The sequence below is a fragment of the Myotis daubentonii genome, chromosome 2, assembly GCF_963259705.1.
Source record: "Myotis daubentonii chromosome 2, mMyoDau2.1, whole genome shotgun sequence".
Taxonomy (NCBI): domain Eukaryota; kingdom Metazoa; phylum Chordata; class Mammalia; order Chiroptera; family Vespertilionidae; genus Myotis; species Myotis daubentonii.
In genome coordinates, this window is record NC_081841.1 from 75601318 (window position 1) to 75627085 (window position 25768).

General features: G+C 42.5%; 1 long non-coding RNA gene and 1 pseudogene across 2 annotated transcripts in view; one reads left to right on the top strand and one right to left on the bottom strand.

Moving 5' to 3' along the window:
- The window catches only part of LOC132226194 (uncharacterized), an 81207-nt gene that overhangs the window by 26305 nt on the left and 29134 nt on the right, over positions 1-25768 (top strand). The window lies entirely within an intron of this gene.
- LOC132226192 (phagosome assembly factor 1-like) lies at positions 8171-10119 on the bottom strand (annotated as a pseudogene).

The window sequence follows — 25768 nt, forward strand, 5'->3', positions numbered from 1 at the left end:
CTTCCTTTCAAAAAATAGTCAATAATTCAAATTTTAATGCAAGCATTATGTCTACAGGTTTAAAAACAAAAACAGCAAACATAGAACCTTGAACTAAACATGCTTGTGCTCAGATTGCAACTGAATAAAATAACTCATTTCAACAGGTGCACTGGTAGTTTAGCATCCTAAGTCAGCATATAAATTTCCACATCACAGTTGTCGTGCAGGAAGGAATCCTGCAGACAATTGCCCCTAAGAGCCATCTGTGGGAAGAAGGTCATCAGACTTGTCAGGAGGGAGAGTGGCACGAACATATTTGTCCTTTTGATTCAAATATCTTGTTTCTTTATTTGCAATTTAAAATATACTGTGGTATTTTACTCCCATCCACAAAAATGTCAGGGCTTCTGAACTGTTGTTTTTAAAATAATGCTCTAAAGGAAAAATTAAAGATATGAAACAAATTGTAAGGTGGCCTGAGAAAGACTAGTAACCACCCTGACACACCCACACCCACACACTTTCCAACACTTGACTAATGCTTTTTATTTTTAAATAACACAGGGAACAATAAAGGCATTGACAATGATTGCAAATGTCTTCAAAAGCTGCTGTGGGGTCAACATGCCTTCCCTTGGAAATGGCAGGTTCAGAATCACTGCCGCCCTTTAGAAAAATGTGTGGACGGGATGTTCTCCATCATAACTTTTTTTCCCCTTAAAACGAGGGATGTTTCCTTGTCTCTACCCATTAATTCAGTTCAAAGTACAATTAAATGATGCTCCAGGGTATAAGACATTTAATATGTATAATCATATAAAATGAAATTAAGTCCCATTACATGGAGTATAAAATCTGTAATATTAAAAAAAAAAACTCTAATTGCTTTCTATTGAGTTTAAAATAAATTTAAAAAGAAATCTCAGCAACTCCAGTGCATGGCCTCCAAGGGCCTGCATGGTTTGCCACGTGTCCCCCTCACCTTCTCCTCTCCTTCCCTGGGCTGGACCAATACTCTCTGTCTGTCTGTGAACAGGCGAAGCTTGTTTTCACCTCAGGGCTTTGCTCTTGCTGTTTCCCCTCTCCCCTGATCTGTCTGTGCCTGAATTCTTCTCTTCGTTTAGTTCTCAGCTCAGACATTACTTCCCAGAGAGGCCTCCCGACTACCGGTAGCTGAAGCAGCTAGCCTTCCTTTCACCTTTACCAAATCGCCCAGTTTTATTTCCTTCATAGCACTTTTCATCATCCAAAATTCACTGATTACTTTTTAGAAACATAAATAACTTTATTTTTTTTAATATATTGTATTGATTTTTTACAGAGAGGAAGGGAGAGGGATAGAGAGAAACATCAATCAGCTGCCTCCTGCACACCCCCTACTGGGGATGTGCCCGCAACAAAGGTACATGCTCCTGACCGGAATCGAACCTGGGACCCTTCAGTCTGCAGGCCGACGCTCTATCCACTGAGCCAAACCGGTTAGGGCAGAAACATCAATAACTTTAATCTCTCTCTCCAACCCTCCTACCTGAACATCTTGAATAGGAGCCGCATGAAGGCAAGGACTTCCCTGTCTTCTCACTGTTGACCCACTGCCTGACTGCAGAGGGGAAGTGGGATAACTGAGCGAGTGGAGGCTCACTTTGTCCAGTGAGCTTGGCCACCTTTTAAAGCTTTAAATGGTTTCAGTGACACTTCTATCTGTCCTTTATCAGTCTACACAGCTTTCCTCCAGGCCCTAATCCTAAACCGTTGTGGTCGGAGTAAACTCCCAGCTGTAAGAGAGAAGCTCTCTTCCCAGTGGCTTTTGGTGAGACATGTTTATTTCTCATTCATGTCACAGCCCAGTGCATAACTTCTGGTTGGTTCATTTCCAGGTGCTCATTAGAGACCGAGGCCCCTTTCACCCATGGCTCTACCTTCCTTTAGAAATGGGGTGCTTTCTTCATTTAGCAGATGGGGAAGGAGCCTGGGGAGGAGACATGCATGTATCTTAACCGTTTCATCCACAAAGTGGTACCTGTCAATTCACTCTCATTCCAAAGGCCAAATCCACCCCCACAGGCCACATGTAGGTTCCAGAGAGACTGGGGAAAGTAGGCCAGCTGGGAGCCAGGAAAAAAGGGAAATGGGAATTGGTGAACGTTATTAAGTTAAGAAGGCCATTAGATGGAGGTGGCTCTAATGCCATGGCCTACATAAGCGAACTAAAATCTAAACCTGTACATGCCTCAAGGTTATGACATCAAAACGCTAAGGACAGCCAGTCACAAAGAGCCAGCTAGGCTTTAAGCTATCGCCAATCAAATGATTTCCTTTCTTGGCTTCTGCACTTTCTCTCCATCTTTCCCCTGGCTCCTGTTGGGGGCACTCCTAGCCATTTCCAACTTGGCACTGACCCATAGGAATTTGTTTTTGCTCAAATAAACTCTGAAAAGGTTTACTATGCCCCAGTTTATCTTTTAACAGCACACAGCATAATCCTTCAGGAGACACTGCCCCTTTCTCCCATCTCCAGCCCCAAACTCTTCTTAAGGCATCAGAACCTTTTTTTAAAAACCTTTCTTCAACCTCTGGTTGCAGGCCCTGATCCAATCAGTTGGTATTCCTCTAGAATGATGTCCCTACTCCCCTGAAATCCTGTTTTTGTTCATTTTCCTTTAACCAGGCAGACATTAATTTTATTATCTCTGAGCCTCTGACATTGATTCCTAGTCTGGGCCCACTTCCCCTTGGTGGTAGATTTGTTTAGAGCTCATCACTTCAATCTGTATTTTCCCAGTTCCCTGACTCATCACACACATGTCTACCTTAGCTCTGCACAGCTCTGTCCCCTCTCCACCCCTCTGCACCGGGTCCCTTGCATTCAGTTCACTCTACCTTCATGGCACTATCTTCATTGGGAGAGTTTCCGTGCACTTCCTCATATTAACTGCATCACCCACCATTTTTCCTAGGAAATCTAGACAATGCTTTAAACTCTCTTTTACATGTTAGCATCATCTTCATGACAGTTGATCATCACAGTTGGGGAAGTTCCAGAGCCTTTTATCAAAGTCTGCTCCTACATTAGCAGTGTCGTAAAATTATGTAGTGGAAGCAGCATGCACTTTGGGGTTAACTAGATCTGGATCTAAATCCATATTCTGATTTATTAACCGAATCATCCCCTGGAGATAGTGATATTATTACATAGATTTATTGTAAGGATTAATTAAAATAACAGTGCTTAGCATATAGTAGTGTTTTTCAATAAATATTAATGGGTAAACCTACTACCCTCATTTATTATTCCTATTCATAGATGGGAACTCTGGAATAGATAATACAATGCCTGGAAAAATGGAACAAATGACTCATTTGGCTTCCTAATGGCAGGTCATGTCTGAGTGAAACTTTTGCTTTGCACTGTGTGGAGTGGACAGAATTGGGCCCCTGAAGCCTGCATTCTGACAGTAGTACACGAGGGAAAACACGAGGCTTTGCACTGCACAACTCAAGAGAGCACCATTCTTACCGCTGCTGTGATGTAAATGATACTTCTGGGAGCTGTTTATTGAAATAATCCTGGAAAATTGATTGAAGATAGTTGAAGTAACTTTCTTGATTTCTTTCAACCCAGAGAAACAAGATTTTCTAGCTATATGCTTAAAATTACTCAAACTCTACTTAAATTATTTTTGTTCTAGTTTTACTAGTAAAAATATAAAACAGATGATAGTAACAAAGGATAAAAAAATTAACATTTAAATATGCAAGTAATTATCAACATTATTTAACCTAATTTAATTATTTTTTCAAACATGGTAGGGTAGGCTGTCAAATCAATACAAACTCACTGGTCAAATGGAAAAGAAAATGAGAGCATTTTTATTTTTGATAATTCTTAGATACTTGACATTCTTTTTTAAAAAAAATTCTTTATTGTTTAAAGTATTACATATAGTATTTCATATGTCTCCTTTTTCCCCCATTGACCTCTCCCTGGCCACCCCCACCCCCCAGCACATGCCCTCACCCCCCTAGTGTCTGTGTCCATTGTTTATGCTTATATGCACACATACAAGCCCTTTGATTGATCTCTATCCACCCCTCCCCTCCTCCCCTGCCGCCCCTCCCACCGTCCCCACCCCCGCCTTCCCTCTGAAGTTTGACCGTCTGTTCAGTGCTTCTCTGTCTCTGGATCTATTTTTATTCATCAGTTTATATTATTCATTATATTCCACAAATGGGTGAGATTGTGTGCTATTTATCTTTTTCTGACTGGCTTATTTTGTTTAGTGTAATGCTCTCCAGGTCCATCCATGCTGTTGTGAATGGTAAGAGTTCCTTCTTTTTATAGCAGCGTAGCATTCCATTGTGTAGATGTACCACAATTTTTTAATCCACTCATCTGCTGATGGGCACTTGGGCTGTTTCCAAATCTTGGCTATGGTGAATTGTGCTGCTATGAACATAGGGGTGCATATATCCTTTCTGATTGATGTTTCTGATTTCTTGGGATATAGTCCTAGAAGTGGGATTACTGGGTCAAATGGGAGTTCATTTTTAATTTTTTGAGGAAACTCTGTACTGTTTTCCACAGTGGCTGCATCAGTCTGCATTCCCACCAGCAGTGCACAGGTGTTCCTTTTTCTCCGCATCCTCATCAGCATTTACTTGATATTCTTTGAATACAAGAAATACAATGGTTCATATGGGTTATCTGGTTCAACAACAAAAAATCATTTTTCTCCTTTGCCTGCTCATTCTAACTTACTCCAGTTGAGGTTCCCCTATAGCATAAGTGTAATTTCCCAGACCTGCTTAGACAAGTAACATAACAGAATATGTTCCATGTTTTCAGACATTAGTGTACTCTAAGTACCATGGGAAAAAGCAGTCTTTTATGTGAAATTATAAATTCTCACCAGAATAACTGGTATTGATTTATATAGTTACTGTCCTTGACACCATGCAGTTATAAACATTTTAAAGGAGTTTGATGTAGTCCAAAGAAAACAAATTACAACAGTTCCCTCCTGCATTGTCAATTAGGTGAGCAGATGTAACTGCTAAGATGCAAGGTCTTTGGGGAGCCATTGACTGTGTTACCAAAATTAAAATTTGGCTGGCCTGCTCAAATCCCCTAATTACATTTACCAGAGCAAATCAGTTTAAAAAAAAAACATAACTGATGCTTTATTGTTAAAGATTTGGAAGGTATTATCTAACATTTCATTAAGGATGAAGACAAAATGATTACATGTCAGTTTCTGTGGTTTTTGTACTTCTTTAGGTGTCCAGGATTCTTGGGGAAAGGGGTGTCCCTATTTTAATCTTCTCTGCCCAGCAAAAATGCACTTGCCCCTACTAATGCTGGCTCTGCTATTTAGCTCATCCTCTGACATTTCACAACCCCCAGGTGTCTGATTCTACATTTCAGATTCCATTTAACTGGAGAAGATATAAAATAACTCGAGGATGGCCTTGTTAGCTTCATATGCTATCAAATTAATAAAAGGTCTTGTCCCTGTGTGTAGTGCCCCCCCCCCCCACTTCCCACATTTTTATTAGGAATGAGGATTTCTTTGTCTGGCTTGGATTCATGCATGCTCTGGCCGCAGCCAAGCTCTCTTCATTTTCTAAATAGACACTTAATGCACATAAAATTAACACCAAATCTGATTGTGGTGATTTGCACAAATTAGAAGACATTTTTATTAATTTCCAAGGGCTTATCTCTATAAGAGAGGACATATAAATTTGGACACTAATTAAACCAGGATTACCTTTGTTAATGAACATAAGCACACATTAAGCTCTCTAATGAAGAGGAGGGTACACACTCCTGGGTGAAGACTATACTGTAGATACTGGCAAAAACCATAAAATTGTGTTGTGATAGTTCACAACACAAAGATGGCTCATTTATATTAAGAATGTTTTTGTTAGTCTAAGTTTTTTTTCTTCATAAAAATAAAGCAACAAAACAAGAAAACCCGGCGTAATATTTCCTTTGAAGAAAGAGTGATTTGAAAGGAAAAGAATGTCTCCTGTTCCTGGTTTTAAAAAAATTAGCGTGAATAACTCATGCTGATTTCAGGAGGAAATCACTCTCATTCTTAATCGGCTCCTAACTACAGTCATCATACCCTTCAATTGGCCTTAATTTTAGGTCCACTTCCTTCTGTGTTTCATCTGCCCTCGTAATGGTTTCTTAGTATTATTGGTCATATGCATTTTATTGATGCTAAAGAGAGATGTGGAAAAGTTGGAGCACATCAAAAGCCAAGTTATTCAAGAAAATTAAAGGGTATAGGAAGGAATATAGGGACAGCCCTGAAGAGGATTCTGAAGAAGGTAAAATTTGCCTCTAAAGAATTTTAGCTTCTCTTTCTGTACTTTTCCTTGTTTTGCTTTTCCGACATGCCCATGTTTCATCTTTCTACATTTCTTTCTTTTATCTTCCTTCTGAAGTATTTCATGTTAATTCTCTCTGAACTGAGAATGGGCCTGCTCTAATTAGGAATACCCCTAACCTCTCAGTCTCTCCCCATCTCTTTCCATCCATCAAATCTACTTGTCTGTGGCCCAGGGTTTGCTAAGGACCATTTGGTTAAGCTGATGAACAGACTCAGAGCAAATATTCGTGGCTAGAATGAGTTTGAGTGAGTTACTCCCCTGAAAGTAGCAGCAGACAGTCACACTATAAAACACACAGGCTTAAGTCTCATTTTCAAGTCATGCCTGTAACACTTTCAAGATGCTGTGACTCTAGACAAGTCATGTAAGTTTTCTAAGCTTCAGTTTCTACATCCATAAAATGGGGATAATTGAGAAATTCAAAGCAAACCATATAATGATTAACATAGGTGTTTGTGCCAGGCACTGTTCTAAGGACTTCACATCTGTTCGTGCAACATCTCCCTCACTACCCCAAACAGTAAGCATCACCACCCCCATGTTGTAGATGAGGAAAAAGACAGAGATGTTGATTAATATAAACCATCATCTCTGTTGCCTGGGTTATTGCAATAGATTCCTGACTGATCTCCCGACTTCCACCCTCTCTCTCTTCAGTCAGTTCTAAGACACAACAGAGTGATCATTTTTTAGTGGAAGAGTGACAAGTGTAACTCAAAACCTTTCAGTAGCTTCCCAGAGTAAAAGCCAACCAACATCTACCCCATGTTGAACAAAGTCCTTACGACTGGTTGCCTCTCTGTCCTCACCTTATTCTGGACTTTCCTTGCTTCCTCCAGTCAGTTTTGCTGACCTCCTTATATACTCCTTTCCCCCCCACTTTCCGCCCATCATGCTGGCTAATTTCTCTTCCTGAATGTTCTCCGTCAATTATTTACATGGCCCCTTCCTTCATGTGCTTTTCTCAAAAATCACCTTCTTAGGAAGCCTTCCCTAGGCACCTTATCTACAATTACAGTCATATACCTCCAATTCTTCTTCTTCTCCTCCTCCTCCACCTCCTTCACCTCCTCGTCCTCGTCCTTCTTCTTTCTTTGCGTGCGTGTGTGTGTGTGTGTGTTTGAAGGCATAGGTCTTTATTGGAGGAGAGGTGTGGGAAGGACATGAGGAAGGTCCCCCCATTCTAGGAGAATGAAATCAGTCCTAGCTGACCCAATAGTGGGGATGTGCAGAGGGCGGGTGGGAGAGTGTCTCTGTCTAGGCCACAGTCCAAATGGGAAGACACTGGTCAGTCACAAAGTCATGAGAGTGCCACACAAGCCTGGATGTAGACCCAGGAATCATGTAGGAACCTGGGGCAGGTCCCCTGCACATTCATCATTAAACTGTACAGGATGAGGCTGTACATGAGTTAATTACAAAAGTCATATTTACAAAAATCTGTACACATGTTTGAAAAACTCATCTATGTATCACAAGTTGCTAGACCAAAATATTAAAAATGGGATAAAATTATACATTTCTCAATTCTTTTCAAAGGGTTAATATTTTCAAAGCACATATGCTACTTTCCTTAGCAAGACCCATGAAGAGGCTGAGCAGCTCAGCCCTCCTTGAGTCCCCAGAAGCCTTGAGCTATGAATGGGCCCAGCCAGGGGACACTGCCCAGGGTTGCGGCAGGGGAGCCAGCCCACAGTGCAGAATGGAATGCTGGAACACAACAAAGGAGGAAGATGTCTTGGCTAAAACGTTGGCATTAAATAAAAGAGGCAGACAGGATGGAAACATGCAGCCCTGCCAGCCAGGATGGGGCATAGTGGGGCAGAGGCAGCGTTGAAGGCTGGCTCCAAGAAGGGTGGGAACCAGGCCTGGGCATGTACTGGGATGGAAGAAAGCTGTGTTTCAACAGTGGGTGTGCCCACTGGGCCTGGCAGAGATTGAGTGCAAGAAAGGAACAAGAAAGGGCAGGTGGGCCACCTTGGCAACAGCCAGCTCATCAAGTAACTAAAGTGAATGTAGTGCAAAAGTTGCAACCAAGTACTATGGACATGCTACCTGCTTGCCTTAAGGGTCCTGTGGCAATGTTGGGCCAAATGCAGAACCATGTCCTCGTCCTGGGTGCCTGTATTGTCAGCCACAGAGTCCCAAGTTTTCCAATGTGTGTGGGATAGGGAGACAGAACCCTGCCTCCTTACATGTTAGCTGAAAGCTCCTGGGTCCAGATATCAAGGCTCAGAGTTTGTGCTACTCTTTGCAGTCTGTGTCTCCTGTTGGCACCAGGAGGCTGAGGCAGACAGAAGAATATCTGGGTCTCTCATCCCCTGGCAGAGTACCCAGCCTGAGCCTCATCTCAGAATATCACAATAGCCCTTCAACATTGGCAAGATGTCCAAGAAAACCCACAGGTGGCACATGGAGACCCGCTGAGAAGGATGTGACACACAGTTCCACGGGGAAGAGGGGCACGGGTGGTGATGTCCCTAGGGGAGCTCTGCTGTTTTCAGATGGGCACCAGGCCTGGGGGGGCACAGACAGGGTCACTGAGGCAATGTGGTTATTCTGCATACCTCAGAGATCATCACTGAAGACCAAAGCAGAATGTGGAGCCAAATGGGTTGGTGTTGTCTGGGGAGGAGGACCTGTGAAGGACAACAGGCCAGGCCACAGGGTGACCCAGGAGCTCCTGGGTGTGGTCCCACTTGCTATCGGTTGTGCATGTTTCTGTCTGACCATCTGCATTTTCTTTCTTTATGGCCATTGGGATCTCAAACTCACAGCAGTGATAAATGTTAAAAATTATAATGCCCAGGGTGATTGGTGTGAAGGACAAACTTCACTTTGAGAGTGTTGGTGTCAAAGAGGATGTCTACTCTGAGAGTGAAGTAGTTAAAAAAGTAGTCATTGCACTTGGATGGAACTTGCTTATGAGGGGAAGGAGAATGAATTTTCATCTTATCTTCTGATTTATAGAAGACTTTGTGTGGAGAACCAAGCATGCTAAGAACGTCTTGGCAAGAATCACCAAAGTCCACTGAATGTTCAAATACCCGCATCTTGGCATCCATCTGCTAACAGGTCAGGTCCACAACCTGCAGCAAGTAGGTGAAGTCATAAACCCGAGGGTCCAGTTCCATCTCGAAGAACAATGACAGTCTCAGCGTACATATTGCCCAGGACACAGCTCAGGGGCATCATGGGAGCTTGGTATCCTGAAGGCTATTTCCACTGTAGATGTGCATTCTTTCACAGTTGCTGTATGGGATATCTGGAGAGAAACTAGACTGTGGGCAAAACTGGGCTCTTACTTGGGAGCCTCTGTCCACGAGTCTAACTGAAGTTGAGGTGGAAGAGCTGCTCAGCGGAGCTGTACACTCCTGGTGGGTTGCACTGAGCGACTGGTCCATCTGCTCAGTGGTGGGGGTATGGCCTGAGAGTTAAAATGGACTCCACAATATTTTAACTTTACTGTAGTCAAGTCATATACTTCAATCACCGTAAGTCCTGATTGAAAGCATCAAACAGTAGTTTGATCCCATCCTGCCTCAGGTAACAGATGAGGTCAGGGCTTCGAGGAGACTGTTCACTGTGGAGAACCTGGACATTTTTGATGATGCGACAGTGCTTCTGAAGAATGGCTACTGCCTGAGCCAGAGGCATTCCCAGCGTGAGTTCCCATGGCTCCCATGGCTCATTCTCCGGAGAGCGCTCAGGCACCACCTCCAGGTCCAGCATTCGTTCGGCTCGCCTGGCCCGGTGGCCTAGCTGCGACAGCGACGGGAGCTCACCAGCAGCTGCTTCGGTAGTGAGGGCAGTGGCATCAGCGGCAGCTTACACCTCCGGTACTTCTTATCTCCCTTCTCTGCTCTCTATTTTTTCTCTTTAGCACCATTTTTTCTCTTTAGCAAATATGTATGGTTTAATATACATATTTACTTAGTTGTTCATTGTGTATCTCCCCAACTAGCATATAGGAGAGGGAAGGACTTTGGTTCATTGCTGTATCCCTGGTGCCTGGCACACTTTGGTTCATTAAATCCATGCCAAACAAATGAGCTAACTTGCCCTGTGTCCCACAACTAATAAGAGGTAATATTTACTCTCAGGCTGTCTGGTTTCAGAGCCTTAACCATGAACCTTTATTGCTTTGAAAACCTTAAACTCTTAAGTAAATAATAGTTCCCATGCGCTACTTTGGGAGATGGTGCTGCTATATGGGAAGAGCCTATATCCCACTTGCCTAAGCTGAGGATTTGGGAGGATTTGGTTCCCTGTCTATTACCAAAGCACTGATTGGGGACATAGGACTCACAAAAGGCTACACTGAGATTCCCTCCAACCATCGTTTCCCTGTTACATTTCTAATATCCAGTCACATTCTGAATGGCTAAGGAAAGTCTAGCCCAGGAGTAGGCCAGATTTTAAGTCTTGGATGCTATAAGAAGGTCTTAAAGTAATTTTAGCTGCCCCTCACCACAGTGTTTCTGTTCTGTTGTTCTTTATCTGCCTTCTCCATCTTCCTCTTTCCTTTCCAGCCAGTTTTCCCAGTTCTCCAGCTATCCACAGCCTCAGGGTCCCATCCAAGCCAGGAGACTATTGATCTAATCTGGGCCAGATCGACCATCCCCAAACCCTTCCTGGCTCTGAAATTATATATCTAAAATCTGAAATACTTCTACATTAATAAATTGCTTTGTTCACACTGTCTGGGGCTTTAGGTCCAAGACCGAAGACTGAAACTGAGGGAGAGAAAGAAAATCGGAAGACCGAACAGTGGTCCAGAGGTGGAACAGATTGAGAGCCATATTGGAATAAGCTACTGGCCAGTTGTTACTTCTCCCACCACTGGGTGGTCTGCTCCTCACAAGCCTGACTTGAAGCCCCGAGGCATTGGAGCAGTCTGTTCTCAGGGATCTCCTGCCGCAAAATCTCTTTGTATCTCCTATTTCCCTTTCTGAGGATTTTTCTCAGGCTTAAGCTATCTTACTGGGGACTCTTTCCCAGCTTGGTGGAGATGAAGCTGCTCTCCTGCCTTCACCTGTGTATCTCCCTGAGTCCCAGTGCTTGCTTAGTGGACACTTTTGATCTAGCTATTCAACAGTCTAGAAAAAATTGTCTATAACTATATTGTAGTTTTAATAATCCCTAGGATTCCAACAAAAGGTTTATTTGCAATTGTTGCAAATTTAGGCATTTTTAGGGGGAAAATGTCTAAGGCATTTTTAGGAAATCAGCTCAGACATTTTTAGGGAAATGTTTCGGGTACAGCAACATGCAAAAAACAAACAAACAAACAAAAACCAATCATGGCCCGTCCTATGCTTTTTTAAAAAATTGAATTTACTTGGCATGTTTTAAACATCAAGTTTGAGGGAATAAATGATCTGACTTCATCTCTCTCAGAGAGTGGGAGGCCTCTTCCTCCTTGCCCTTCTGGTTTTGCTTTCAGTCTCCCCGCATGATCTCTTCCCTTCCAGCCACGGGAGACTGGCTGCTCTGGCTCTCCGGAAGCCCTGTTCCATAAGAGTGGCGTGAATGTTATTTATTGGCCATGGAGTGGAGTCCTGCTGATCTTGGTGATGGTCCAAGATTATTCACGTTGCAGACTGTTCTCCTAATATTATTTTTCCCCATCGCCTGTAGGCAGCTCTTGTTTCTTTTTTGAACTCTTGGAAACTAATCTTTTTAAAGAACAGAAGAGGAATTGAATACAACAACGCCTTTTCACTCATAGTTGAACACTGATTGGGGAAAAAATCATTAGAGTAATTGTGATGGTAGCAATAGTTAACAGTTTTGAGAGTTACAACATGCCAGGCACCGTAGTTAAATACTTCATATGTGTTATCTCATTGAATCCTCCTGGTAACTCATCTTACAAATGAGAATACTGAGATCCAAAGATGTTAAGTACTTTCTCCAAGATCCCCCAGATAGTTAGTAGTGTAGCTACCTTTCACCTAACAAAAAAAATGTGTAGATTTTTTATTCTTATTTTTGCCTTTCCTATATAGAGCAACAAACCTTTTTGGGTTCTGGTTATCCTATCTAATAAAAGAGAAACATGGTAATTGGCGTACGACCGCTAGCCTTCCCATTGGCTAATCAGCGAGATATGCAAATTAACTGCCAGCCAAGATGGCGGCCGGCAGCCAGGCAGCTTGAAACTGAACATGAGGCTTGCTTGCTTCAGTGACGGAGGAAACCAACGTTCCCCGCCTGCCTTGCCGGCCTCTGAGCCTGCAGTTTAAGAAACATTGTAACGAATATAGAAGCTAAACAAAACCCCAGAAACCTGCTTTCAGCGAGCCCGGGATCTCAGAGCTGGAGTTGATACAGAGTTTCAATTATAGAACCGAAACAAACCAGATACCTTCTTTCAGCAGCTGAGGCCTCAGAGCTGGAGCCAAGCCTCAGAGCTAAAGCTGGCCCAGAATAAAAAAAAAAAAAAGAAAGAAAAGGAGCAGTTGGGAGCTTCCGTCACCCACCAGCCTGAAAACAGCCCTCAGCCCCTCACCCAGACTGGCCAGGCACCCCAGTGGGGACCCCCACCCTGAAGGGTGCGTGACCAGCTGCAAACAGCCATCATCCCCTCACTCAGGCTGGCCAGGCACCCCAGTGGGGACCCCCACCCTGAAGGGTGTGTGACCAGCTGCAAACAGCCCTCAGCCCCTCACCCAGGCTGGCCAGGCATCCCAGTGGGGACCCCCACCCTGATCCAGGACACCCTCCAGGGCAAACCAGCCGGCCCCACCTGTGCACCAGGCCTCTATCCTATATAGTAAAAGGGTAATATGCCTCCCAGCACCGGGATCAGCGGAGCCACAAGGCCTCCCGGCACCGGGATCAGCGTGACAGGGGGCAGCGCCCAAACCCCCTGATCGCCCTGCGGCTCTGTGTGTGACAGGGGGGTGGGGCCACAACCTCCCTATCAGCCCTGCTCTGTTCGTGACAGGGGAAGGCGCCCCAACCTCCTGATCAGCCCTGCTCTGTGCCTGATACGGGGAGCTCCCCAAACCCCTGATCGCCCTGCGGCTCTGTGTGTGACAGGGTGCGGCGCCCCAACCCGCTCCCCCCCCCCACACACACACACTGGCCCTGCTCTGTGTGTGACGGGGTAGAGCCATAACCTCCCCATCGGCCCTGCCTTGAGTGTGACAGTGGCGGCGCCCCAACCCCCTGATCAGCCCTGCTCTGTGGGTGATAGAGGGCGGCGCCCCAACCCCCTGATCTGCCCTGCTCTGTGTGTGACAGGGGGCGGTGCCCCAACTCCCCTATTGCCCCTACTCTGTGAGTGACAGGAGGGAGCTCCTCAACCCCCTGATGGGCCCTGCTCTGTGCGTGACAGGGGGCAGCGCCCCAACCCCCTGATCGGCCCTGCTCTGTGCGTGACAGGGGGTGGTGCCACAACCTCCCTATTGACCCTGCCTTGAGTGTGACAGGGGGTGGTGCCCCAACCCCCCAATCGGCCCTACCCTGAGCATGACTGAGGGTGGCATCGCAACCTCCCAATCTGCCCTGCTCTGTGCATGACAGGGGGTGGCGCCCCAACTCCCCAATCAGCCCTGCTCTGAGCCCGACCAGGGGCTGCACCTAGGGATTGGGCCTGCCCTCTGCCACCCAGGAGCAGGCCTAAGCCAGCAGGTCGTTATCTCCCGAGGGGTCCCAGACTGCGAGAGGGCACAGGCCGGGCTGAGGGACCCCCCATTCCCCCCCGAGTGCACAAATTTTTATGTACCAGGCCTCTAGTATATTATAAAATTTCAGGGAATTTTTTCTCTCAGCCTTGTTTGTTTGCCTCTTTTTAATTTTTCTTCACTCTGCCTTTTTTTTTTCTAGGCCACATATTATAGCAGAAAGAGAAAGGATTTTGGAAATGGGCAAAATCTATTCCATTTTCACTATGCAACTTTCTAAAGATAAGAGCTGAGCCAAATTCCTTAGTCCTTTGAGCTATAGTCCTCTGCGCCGCCCTCACCCCATATTTTTTCTTTTTTAAAAGAAAAGCTCTTTTGTAGAGGAGTTGTAATGATTAAGCATGTGAAACTTGAATATTTTGGCCTTATGTTGCCTAAAGTCTCTGCTTTGTACAAATGGTATTTCATTCAATGGAACATATGTTCACTTCCCAAAGCCCTAAGAAATAATACAAATCATTATTACAGTAAAGTATTAAAAAAAGAAAAGAGCAATCCCATTAGACATTTAGCAAAACTTCCTAAAAATTCTCTTCTCCCCCTAATTATGGCCCATAGTGCAGTTACCTCAACTCTGTCCAAAATATTCATTCGTCCTCATTGTTCTCTCTCTGTAACATGCCTACTCCACTGCCAGGGGACCTGGCCCTGCGGGATGATAGCTCTGTCGCCTGAGCTCTGATGAGGAGGACTTGCCTCACATTATTTCTGAAGCAGTTTTACTGGGACAAGTTCATCAAAAATCTTCCAATTTTTCCCTCTCCTCTCTCCCCCTCTCCCCTCCCTGTCCATCTCTTCTTGTTCAGTTGTTCTTAGATAAAAATGATTTACCTTCCTCAAGGCTAATAGTATTTCGTTGGAGCCTTTTCTTCTTTTTGCCTTATATTTTTCAAAAAGACTGTGAGTTCATTGATTTAGTTAGAGATGCTTTAGGATGCAAGGAACAGAAAACGTGACTCCGGGTGGCTTCAAGAATGGCTGTTTTCTTACATAGAAAATATCAAGATGAAAGAAGCCTGGGGCTGGCATTGATTCCGCAGCTCCTGGCAGAGCCAGGGTTCTGCTCTAGCTAAGTCTTTCATCTAATCAGGAAACCTTTTCCAGAACTTCGAGCAGATACTTTCTTGCATCTCACCAGGCTTAGACTGTGTCCAATGGCAACACCACGCTGCGGGGAGCCTGGGGAGCTGACGAGGGCCACGGGGAGGTGCAGAAAAGGAAAGGGGGTTGGGACTAGGCCTTGAATCTGGCCTAGTCTTTTAAGACAGAACATGTATCTGGTTTGTTCCCTCCTCACTGCGCCTAGTGCCACCTCCTGGGACTTAGGAAGTATTCAGTAAATATCTGATAAATCGGTGAATTTATGAATAAATAAAAAATGAATGGGCGGGTGAATGACTTATCAGCAACAGCAAGTCAGAATATGGTGCAGAGAATTTTTCCTGCTGAAATGAGGAAAAAAATAGTTTGAATAAATCACACCCTGATTTTTAGAAACTCTTTAAAAGGCTTTGAAAGGTTCGAATGACCTTTAATAGTTGTATGATAGTTGGACTCGCTGCGGGATTAGGGAAAATATTTCTAAAGAAATCTGGAGGGAACGATGACATAAAAATGATAAATTATGGCTTTCTATTGCATTTAAGGACATTTGTTTTTAATCTACAAGTTTCGAAGTCAGAGAACAGATGAAAGAGTGGGAGAAAGTTGCCACAGCGGAGGCCTCAGTAGCGGCACTCACGCAAAGGCAATCTGCTTGCTTTATTCAGCGGGTCCTTGAATCTTAGAGCAATTTCTTCGTGCACAGGCAGGTCCCTTCTAGGAAGTGTAGACGCACACCTCCGGTGAACCAGCCTCGTTCCCACCTCTGTTTTGTCTTCATTGCTTTCTCTGTCTTTTCCCCCCCTCACCTTATTTTGTGTGCCGTCGGAAGCTGTGTTAAATTAATCGTGAATAAGGCAGGATATGAGTAAACACGCTGTTAGTGATCATGCACAGCACTATTTTCTATGCCCATATCTGAAATGAGAGTCTGAAATGACTTGCACTTTGAAAGAACTACGCATATTCAGAAAGAGTCGCAAAATTTTAGATAGACCTGACACCGAGGTGTTAAAGATTGTACTTGGAAAACGTAGGGAGGCTTCTTTGAAATATGACATGGTGTACCTCCCCGGGTGGCTTGTGATGTGATGCCAAGCTGTGAATGTAGGCACCTCACATGGTGTTCATACTTATGATGGGCAAATCTGTCGTTTTCACAGTTGCCAGCCTCCCCTCCCCCAACACTCACTGTTGTATTCCTTGAGCAATTGGAGAATTATGATTATTATCTCATTTGAGTTTTTGCATTCAATTAGATACATAGGAAAACAAGAAATCTTTTCAAATGACTTGGTTGGGACCTATGAAACAAATGTGATTTCAGTGTTGCTTTTCACAACTGCTTATTAGATAAGAAATAAATCTAGCCAAAGCCTTCTTTTAAAAAGAGCTAGTCTTGGGGATAATTCTCATTTTGTATAAATTCTCTGTCTGCATTGTGAAGTGAGTAGTACTGAAAACTTAACAAGTGGCTTAGCAATTGATGCACAAAGGAAAAGAACTATTACGACACCGTAACTGCTTGCAGATGTCCTGGGCAGGAAAATAGATGCTTCTTTTGTTTCGTAGCGCGGTCTTGGCTTTTCACGGTCAGTGATTTTTTATTCTTGACAGGATTGTCTATAAGTGAATCCAACTGATTTTTTGTTTATGACAAGAATTTCAGCTTTAGGGAAGGAACAAGGCAAAAAATGAGAGTTGATAGAAATCGAATGAACTGTTTATTTTCTTAGTGAGACTATGGGAATGTGATTGCACAGTGAGCACAAAGAAAATGATATCAAATTTCCAGAAATCTCTGTTGCATGGCAGAATCACTCTGGAACCTGCATTTAAATCTTTCAATTTAGGCATCAGTCTTTGGGTATCACAGCCCTGCTGTTAAGTGGAAGGTATTAGTGTGCTTTGCAACATTGGAAAGCTTTGTTTCAGACAAGCTGGTGGAGCTGTTCTGGTTTTCTCTTCCTCACTCTGTTGACTGGAACTCCAGAGAGTTAGAGAAAGTACGGTGATAAGAAATACTGTTGTACCCCCAATCAGAGAGGAATAGGAATTTTTTGTGTGGGATCTTTTATAAGCCTCCCAAATACAAATACAAATCCCTAATGAAACAATGAACATAGGCAATCCTCTTCAATGGTTGATAACATCACAGAGGGCAATAGATAATTATGTAACTCTTATGAAAGTTTATAATACCACCTAAAAAGGTGGTGGGTTTTGTTTGTTTGTTTGTTTGCTTGTTTGTTTGTTGTTTTTGTTGTTGTTTGGTTAAAAAATTCAAAGTTTTATCAGATAAAACTTTGGTAAAACTATCAGTTTATAGTGAATAGAGGGAAAGAAGAAATATATAAAAAGGCACCCCAGGATTTTATTCACCAAAATCTAGAATACGAGAAACAATATAGGACAATCTGCTTTCCTTGAATGAATTATAAGGGGACAAAGGAGGGGGAAGCTATAGGTGAAAGGAAACAAATATCAAACAAAAACAATGTGTGAACTTTTAGTTTGGAATCTTATTTGAATAAACCAACTATTCATTGTTGTTTTTTAAAATGGGGAAACCTGAGTGCTAATTGGTTGTTTAATGATATTAAAATTATCAGCAATTCTTTTGTGCACTGATGGTATTGGAATATTTTGGAAGTTATTTTGAGTTGTCTGTAATTTGCTTCAAAATAATTTGGGCAAGGGAAGATGAGTGGTTTAAATGAAGTAAGATCAGCTATGAGTCAGTAATTAATATACTTGGTAATGGGGTTCACTGGACTCTTTTTCTACATCTATGTTTGAATTTTCCAAAGTCAAAAGTATAAACAAACAAGCAAATTTTTTAAATCCCACAACACACACACACACACACACCTTTGTAAGAACTCAGATTCCATTCAGTTTCAAGCCTAGCCCTGGAGTGCTCTTTCCCCCAAAGCTTTCCTGATGCCATCGTCCTGGAATCTCTGGCCTTCATTTGTATCCATGCAGTGCTCTCTGCTTACTCCTTTGGTGTTTGACATCATGTTGTAATTACTCAGTCGCCTGTGGAGTACAATAATATTTTCAAATAAGCTTTTTGTTTCCTATTTTTATTCTTAGCCCTTGCCTTTACCCCATTCAGCCCTTTAAACGTTTTGTGTTTATTACCTCTGTAGAGTAGACATCGAGACAAAAAAGGAGTTTATTCTTGACCTTTTGAGTTCCAAAGCCTGGACATCATGGGAATAAGAAGCCATGAAGAGATAATAAATTTGGTACAAGATGTGATGAGTGAGAGAAGAGCTAATGTATAGCCAGGATTCCCTGAGCTTGAGTATGGGGAAATATGAGGGACATAGCCTAATGGAGACAGAGATAGGCGGGATCTAGGATGAGGTACCAGGTCTGGAGGGTTCACACACCAATCTCCAGAGTGAGAGAGAGAGAGCTTGCCCACACTTGAGCATCATGTAGAGTGAGCACTGTTTGGCATCAGTGCCAAGAAACCACGTGAGAGCTGAGTTAGCAGCCTTAGATGTCCCAGTCCCATATCAGTGCAGATTGTATATCATCTTAGCCGTCTTCTCTTTAGTGCTAGAGTCTGTTGGAGTGGTGGAGGCAGAGGGAATGTAACCTGGTGGGAGATAGAGATAGATGTAATCTGGGATGGTGGGATATACCTGAGCTCAGGACAAATTCAGAAACAAAACAAAGAAGTGGTGAACAAGAGCCAAAATATGACCCTTCTTATTGATACCTCCTAGCCTGGAGATGTAGAATATGGATCACAGAACCCCTAGATGCACTTCCTCTCGCCCAGGCAGTGCTGGATGAAGGGCAGGCTCTCCCTCTGGGAGATGATGGGGTGTCCCATGAGGTTTATGACAACTCCCACTACTCATCCTGGTAAGAGATTTGCTCCTGAGAGGAAAAGGGGAGATGATATGAGCATGCCCAATCTAGTCTTCCCAATTATAGCAGATAGGGAAATGATTATACTTACATATCTAATAAAACTGAGCTAGAGAGCCAACAGGACTACATTAGTAGTGCTTCTCCCAACATTAAAGGAAATACCAGGAAGGAGGAAGAGGCTCTTCCCTCTAATAGTCAGCAATGAGCACATCACCTCTATCCATCCATCTGCACAAGACTTTGCTCAATACCCAGTTAACAGATCCAAGTGGGCCAACCACCTGATTAAAAATGCAGGACCTTTGGAAGCACCACAGTGGAGATTCTGGACATTATCCCCCAAAGGGACAGTGGTGGCTATAGATAAAACCATGAACTCTAACACATCGCCATCATTTTTTTTTACATTCACCATAAATACATAATCTTTTTAGGGCAAGGGTAAGGCTTTGTTCAAAGTTGTATTAGTGTCTATCAAAAAAGTAGAGACTCAATAGATATTTACTGCATTGAATTATAGTAACATTATTAATGGTATTTTCAGCAATAAAACAGATATCTTGACCACTGATATCAAGTTCACTTGTTTTACCCCATAGACAATCATAGCTCCACATGTACTCACTTCTAGATTACCATCTATTACTAATTTTGTCAGTAAGTCTTCAAAACAGGTACTGTCTTGTTGTGTTAACAATGACCTCATTCTCTTCAGTAGTTGAAATAGTTACTGGAGGGTATAAATGTACCTGTATTTCTTCCCTTCCATGCCCTAGAGTTATAAAAAAAATTAAGCAATTTAAGCATTTTAGCCATGTTTCTAATTCAAAACAATACCAGCCAATAAAACAAACATTAAGTATTCATGTCATTCTTATAATTGCTATACAATATTATAAACCTAGAAAATTTTTGTGCTTAATGATCACACTTTGTAGGTGGTTCCTTCTTTCTAAAGCTTAGTTTTCTCTTTCTTCAAGTTGTGGAAGGTCTCATGTATGTATTTCATCTCATAGTAGATATTTATCAGTTATTGACCACTTAGCACCAATAACCTTCCTACCTACACTTTGCATTTAGAGAAATTAATTCTCTACATTGTGTGCCGTCTCAGTATGGTAGTAAACACAGGTATTTTGCCATTCTGGACTGTACTTGATTCCTGGAGTCTCCTTCTATAAGATCCTTTCTCTTATCACTTAAGAACCACTAAGAAGTAAGTACATGATGTTATCAGAGTCTCATGCAACTTGGCATGATCATGTAATGATGCAAGGTTGGAGGAAATTATTGGAGCTGCTGATTGCCAGCATCTGGGCAACACTGACAGCAGTTTCTGCTGTAAAGACTTTCTGGAGTCACCTGGTTCTATTTCAAGACTGGTTGTTCATAGCTTCCTTGTAATTTGTGGTTCCCCTCTATCCTTCCAATTAATTCTTCCTTTTGTGTTTATGTTTGCAAAGGCTTCTTACCGTAGAACCTTAAGCTTGGAAGGAAGCATCATGAGGTAGAAGCAAGTTACAGTGTGGCTTTGCAACTACCTTGTTCTGAGACTCGAGAAATCCCCTAACCTCTATGAACTTTAATTTCATTTGTCGAGGCAATAGGCCAGATAACCATGAAGGCTCAGTTTTTAAAACTATAACTCTGTGACTCATATTATTATGGGTTAGGGAGCACTTTCAAGACATAATGTTCTAATGAAAGAACTTTTATACATGTTTCACTCGATGTTTCATCAGCACACAAGGTACTGTGAGTATTCTAGAAATGTTCGTCCTTGACTGAGCATTTACTCTGTAGGTGACCGGATATCGGAACAGATTCCTACAACAGAAAAAGCAAAGGGACGAGTAGTTGCCTGTTCTTGGAAAATATTACCTCAGCTTATTGGGGTGTGTATGACAGAGGTCGCCTCAGGAGATTGATGGGATTAGCTTTACATCCAGAGAGCAGGAAATGCTGACGCTTACATTAAAATTAAACCCATTCAGCATACATTTGCTGTGAGTAAGGCACTTTGCCTTTCAGAGCTTGAACCTGTTGTAAATGTGAGGGATACTGCCACAATCTCTGGTTTGAGAGTGGTTATCAATGTTTTTGAATATTTCTAAGCTTTTCCTTGCTTCTGGTTTCATCTAATTTGAACTATTCCAATGTGAATTAGCACTTTCGGTGACCCATGAATGGTACAAACACCAACTGCCAATTGCTTCAGATTTGAACTGGACTTTGTGGTTATTACACTTGACCTGTATTTCACAGCTCAATAACTCAGTAAATGATACTATAGCAACACAGCATCTACAGGAAGTTTGACAATTACCTAGACACCTCTAATGACTTTTAGAATTTGAATACTATAAAATACCTGCAAAATCTACTTTGAGATCGCAGTGAATGGATGACCTGTATGTAGTTTGCTTGACTACTGAGATCAATGCATGCCCAGTTTGTTCCTTTGACCTTGTGTGGATACTCAGTATCATAGACCTGATGGGCCACTTGGCTTAGAGTCTTATCTGAGACACTTACTTCAACCAAGCTGATGGTGTTTTACTTCTCATACTCCTGCAATGATGTTCTATCTCATTTAAAATAAAAGTCAAAAGTTGTTGAATAGCCTGAAAGTCCACCATGATCTGGCCCTGTTGCCTGTCTTTGCTTCACATCCTCCCATCTTCCCTTTTTTACTCTGCTCTGGCCACAATGGTCATCTTGATGTTCTTTGAACATGTTGAGCTCTAGCCTGTCTCAGGGACCTTGCCTTGCCCAAGACAAAAGAGCCTCTAACATCCTCAAAGCCAAGTGAAGGAGTTCTTTACTGGGTTCCACCATCAAGCCACCACCATCAAGCACTGCCTGCCGCCGCCGAGGGAACCAAAGGGTCTGATGTGGGTGGTAGGCAGACAGCTGTCAGAGGTTGGTTGCTGGAGTCATTGATGTGTCAAAGTTGTCTATCATTCATCAATGACACCAGCTCCATACCAGTTCGCTGTGCTGAAGCTGAGACGCCAGCTGTACTGGTGCCATCCCCATAGGAAAGAGTCCAAACCACAATTGGAACTGATATTTGCTGAGCACTTACTATGTGCTAAGGGCTTTACTCACTTAATACTCAGAACAGCTCTTTGAGGCAAGCCCTTTTATTTTCCACATTTTATAAATGGCCATAACAGAGTGTTTGGAAGCTGTTAACAATTTTATATATACACCAACAAGGACAGAGCTAGATTCCAAACAAGGCATCAAGGTTCAGTTAAGTCATGATCTTAATGGCTCCAGGATCAACCCATGATGTAGTGTTAAAGTGGGAAAGAACCCTTTTCCTCCTTCATTTTTTTTGTTTTAAACACAATGTGTTCGTGCAGTTTTAATTCTAAAAATATAGCTCATTTTGTTCACTTTTTGCTCACTGCGCCAGGGGATTCATGTCAGGTTCTCGGTTAAAATGAGAATCAAAACTAACTGGGGAATGTAATTAGAGTCACTGTCATCTGTAGCATAATGTGGGAAAGCTTGCTTGTCTGTATTATCTACATTAAAATAATAATGAGGATGATGATTATTTTTAAGGAACAATTCACGATTAGGGTAGGAACAAGTATGAGATCAGTGGCTATGCCCAGCCGTGGGCAAACTACGGCCCACGGGCCGTTTCTGGCCCGTTTGAAATGAATAAAACTATTGAAAAAAAAGACCGTACCCTTTTATGTAATGATGTTTACTTTGAATTTATATTAGTTCACACAAACACTTCATCCATGCTTTTGTTCTGGCCCTCTGGTCCAGTTTAAGAATCCATTGTGGCCCTCGAGTCAAAAAGTTTGCCCACCCCTGGCCTATGCCCTCCTTCTCGCCACCCTCATTTGAAGTGAAAACCACCTTTACTTTTGTCACGTTATTTGTTTTACATTTTTGTCCTCCTGGTGTGCTTCCTTTGAAGAAAGTGTTCTGGTCTTTAAAAACAAAAATGAAATCCCAAGTCCAGAAAGCTATTATTGATATTCCCTCCCCTCCTATTTTTCGGTTGGGCGTGGTGGGATCCAGTGAACACATCATTCAGGCTATGGCCTCACGGGAACTTGCCAACAAAGACAGTATATTTTGACAAGGAGCCACACAGAGGCCCTGTTCCCCCAGCCTTCTGGACAGAGGTGACTTCCTGGCCAGGATGCCTTTGAAATTTGTTTTTCAGGTTTCTCTTTGGAAGTACTGGAATAAACAAAGCCCTCCTTTAAATTCTTTCTATTGTCTTCAAATGTTTCTCTTTTGTCTGTGGGTAGAAATTTAAATTAAAAAGAGAAATCTCAGCTATGTCTGATACCCGTTGTTTAAAAAGCTGGAGTATCTCCACACAAAGTGATTATGAGGTTATTGGGGCTGCGTGAAATTCTGATTTGCCAAAGGGATTGTGGCTCAGTCTGAAGCCCTGCCAGGACTTGTAGGTCGAGGGTGGTACAAGGGTGAGGAATTCTGTCCAAGCAGCTGCTGTGCTCTCAAAACTGTGAGAGCAGCATCACCTTTGGGTTCCCATCGCCTTCTCCCCGACTCCCATGGAGGCTGTGAAAACTGTATTCAAAGAGGACGACGTTATGTGCAGATATAAAGTTGAAATTGTTTTATTATCTGGCTAAGTACTTTTCAAACGGCACATTTTATGAGTCCAGAATAAAATGTAGTGCTGCAAGGGTGTAAATACCCATTTACATTTAAAAATAGCCAGCTTAACAGGTACCACGTCAGTGTTGCATAGATGTCACATCAGAGAAAAGAAATCTCAGCATATTTTAGAATGCAAAACATTGAAGAAAATTTGCTAAGATGTCATCTGTTAGAATAATAACAGAAAAGTTATCTCATAATAGTACTAGAGACCCGATGCACGAAGATTCGTGCAAGAATAGGCCTTCCTTCCCCTGGCTGCCGGCACCATCTTCACTCCGGCCCGGAGCTGCCTCTCCGCCTTTGCTCCAGCCAGAGCCACCTTCTGCCTCTCACCTTGTCTCTTCAATTTGCACATTCCCTCCTTATTGGCTGTGGACACTGCCATCTTTATCATGAAGTGAAAGTTAATTTGCATATTACTCTTTTATTAGGTAGGATATACTGTTTGCACAGTTGGGTTGTCCTATGTAGGACAAGATTACTGAAATAGTCTTTTTATGGAGCTGAGTTGATATCCAGTAATTATTGGGACACCGGTTTCTTCATATTTTTTTACACCCTCATTCTATTCTGCAGCCTATTTTTTCCTTCAAAGAGGTAGAAAATTAATTTCTCAGTGCCTGGCCCTGTAATGACCCATAGTAAACATTAGAGATGTTTGCTGAATAAATAAATAAATAAATAAATAAATAAATAAATAAATAAATAAATAAATAAATAAATGTAGGCATTTCACAGTACTTTTGAAATACAAGTCTATTTTTCTGAGTTTAATGACCTTTTAAAAACAATGGATAGTTACATAAATTCTCACACTTTATTACCATTAATTCTGCTAGATTTATGGAAAATCAACAGGTTATTTTGTTTAGAATAAAACACAACCCTTTTGAAGTTTAAACCTAGAGATAAAGCTAAAATAGGTCAGTGCAAACGTGCAGTATCTGACTTGCTATATAATTTTTTACATTTGCCCAATTGGAAGTGTGTTTACTTTTGATTTAGGTTAACCCTTCAGGGCCCTAAATTGCCCCATTAGGAGGTAGAATCCACCCTCACCCACCCCGTTTCTGTGAGAATAACCACTTTGAAATAGGAGCCAAGCTGAAGAATGTATCCCTCATTCCAGATGTCTCCTGCTGGAACACAGCTCTCAGAGAGATTGTATTTCTGGTGGGGACCAGGCTGCTGATATTATTTCTGACTTCGAAAGATGTCAGTGATAAAAATAGGGTTCAGCATATGGAGTTGAGCTTTGTAGAGCAGGCATACAACACTTCCATATGGAATGATCCATCCTCCCAACCCAATATTGAATACAGGTTATGATATATTTCCTTTACATACTGTAAGCAGATCATCCACTTGGTCAGAGTTAGAACATTAACTTCAGAAAGGATCTTCGATGTCTAGCTGATGCACTAATCCTCAGAATTATATCACCTTTCTCTCAATTACTACCCTCTGTACCTTCTCCTTATGAGGTGCCAACTCTAAGTTTAAGATCGCTGTAAACATTGAACAGCTCTTTTTCACAAAGAGGTAAAATGTCCCTTCTGCATGTCTGGCAAATGCTGGTTTGCAAAGACACGTTTTGTAAAGATCCAAGGGATGGAGCTAGACCTGGTGGTTAGAGTTTACAGAGAGACTGGGTTTTGGTTCCCAAGAATCATTTTCTCCTGGTCAAAATGGTCTTGGCATGGAGTGGGCTGCTTCATGGTGGTGGGAAAAATAAATTACCCTAATTGGAAGGTTTTGAGTTAGGCTGTGTAATCAAAGGCCAGGAATATTCTTGGGTAGATTCAAGCCTCTGACGGATGACTAAGATAGAGAATACTTGAAGGATTCATCTGGCCCTGAGCTATTATGATTCATTTTGCAATATGCTTCTTCATCTGTTAGAGACTTTATCTGTCTGTGTATATCAAACTACCCACTTAACATCTCTACTTGGATGCCTCAAATTCAACATACCTAACCCCAAACCCTTAATTTCTTCTTCGAATCCTGCTCATCCAACAATG